The 1727-nt window shown below is 42.1% G+C and overlaps 1 protein-coding gene across 1 annotated transcript in view; it reads right to left on the bottom strand.

Annotated features, from left to right (window-relative positions):
• The window catches only part of MGST2 (microsomal glutathione S-transferase 2), a 13233-nt gene that overhangs the window by 6729 nt on the left and 4777 nt on the right, over window positions 1-1727 (bottom strand). The window lies entirely within an intron of this gene.

Below are 1727 nucleotides of genomic sequence, written 5' to 3'. Positions count from 1 at the left end.
GGCCCTAGACACCCAGAACTGGAGGATATGTGGCCGCAACATGTCCCCTTCCTTATGTTCTTACTCTCTTCATAAAGCCACCCAAGGAGTGTTTTGTCTAGAAACTAAGGTGGATGTCTGCACAAACCACCATGGACACAACTCCCTAGTACTCAGCGAAGTGACCAGTATTTTTATTTCAGCTGTCTTCTCTCTCTGATGACCAGGTTTGGCATCAGCTTGGCTTGACTACAAAACCAAAAGCAACTGCCATCAAGTTTACTCCATCACAAAGCAACTGTCAACCTTTATAAAGATAGACAGCCTCATTTTACTCCCCAAAAGGTTCAGACCACAGACCTTGTGGTTAACTGGATAACACTTACCCCAAAGTAGTGCCACCAGGGATCCCAGTTATTCAATCAAATAGTAATCTAGGTAGTATGGTGAGGACATGTTTTAGAATCAATTGCCATTAAATAAAGGAAGTCATCCTCAGTAATCTCAGTAGGCTGTTGAAAGGCTTAACAGCAAATCTAAGGTTTCCTGAGGAAGAACTTCTATCTCCAGGCAGCAGCATCAAGTCTTGCCTGTGAACTTCCACCCTACTGGCATGGCCTACACATTTTGGACTTGCCAGCCCCCCAGTCACTGAAGGATATATGGGTGTGTGTCTCTTAACATCCATGTTACAATCTGTGAAATAGGATTTACGAGATTTAGATGTGGTGAGGCCATGACCATTATATAGAGATATCCTTGGATCATGAGCCAATTCCATTCCTAAGTCCCTCTTTGAATTGAACTTGTATGTAAGTCAGAACAGTTAGACACAGTTCATATCTAATCCATTCATCAAAGGGCTACCTTAGTACACTGTATATAGTGTGTCTTTCTACTCACAGAAAATGTAAATACAGAGAAACTAAATCATCTTTAGCATAATAGAACAATAATAGCAACCGTGTTTTGATGTGTGTCACAAAGTAGTGCCTGCTTGTTATTTCAAACCATTGTAGATCCTTGCAATTATTAATACAATAAGCTTTATAAGGGTTGAGAACACAGACCTATACAAATGCAGTCAGATGCTGCCCGCACCAATATTATGCAGCACATGACTCTGTACATACGAAAGTGCTTCAGAACGTGTATGGGGAAATCCCATTTTCTTTTCATTCCATATTTCTGTGATCACTTTGAAGCCCCTGTGTTCTCCTACTGATTCTGACTCTGACTCTATTGCTCCAAAGAGTCTTGATGGACTTACCGTCTTTGGCATTACATTGCTTCTGGTATTGCCTTACTACCAATTTCATTCGGAATCCATAAATTACTGTGGCAGGTTATAGGTTAAGTGAAAACAACAAACAAACAAAAACCCCTTAAAATGCTGTATAGCTAGAAACCAGAAAAACCACTCACGGATTCACTAACCCCCCCTCCCTCCCTCCCTGCCATCAGGTCACAGCAGGCTGATTGAGACCCTAAGGGTCAGGGCAGAACTGCCACTAAGAGATTCCCAGATGTAACTCTTATGCGGCTCGACCGCCTCATTTTTGGCAGTGGAGAATAACGTTAGTTACATTTAAAAAAAAAGGCTTCCCAGAATTCCCTTGTTCTGGTCTATTTCCTTAGAACTGTTCTCCACAAAGTGAAAGAGAACAGTGGCCAAGGAACATGCTGCTCTTCCCAGCCATCTGGTTTCTAAGACCTTTTCAGAAACAAACCCATGGTCCCCGCTTTGA

This window comes from Echinops telfairi, unplaced genomic scaffold, assembly GCF_000313985.2.
Source record: "Echinops telfairi isolate 266 unplaced genomic scaffold, ASM31398v2 ScPeMD7_2186;HRSCAF=2738, whole genome shotgun sequence".
NCBI lineage: Eukaryota > Metazoa > Chordata > Mammalia > Afrosoricida > Tenrecidae > Echinops > Echinops telfairi.
Note: the sequence above shows the minus strand (reverse complement) of the source record. Positions and strands in the feature narration are given on the sequence as shown.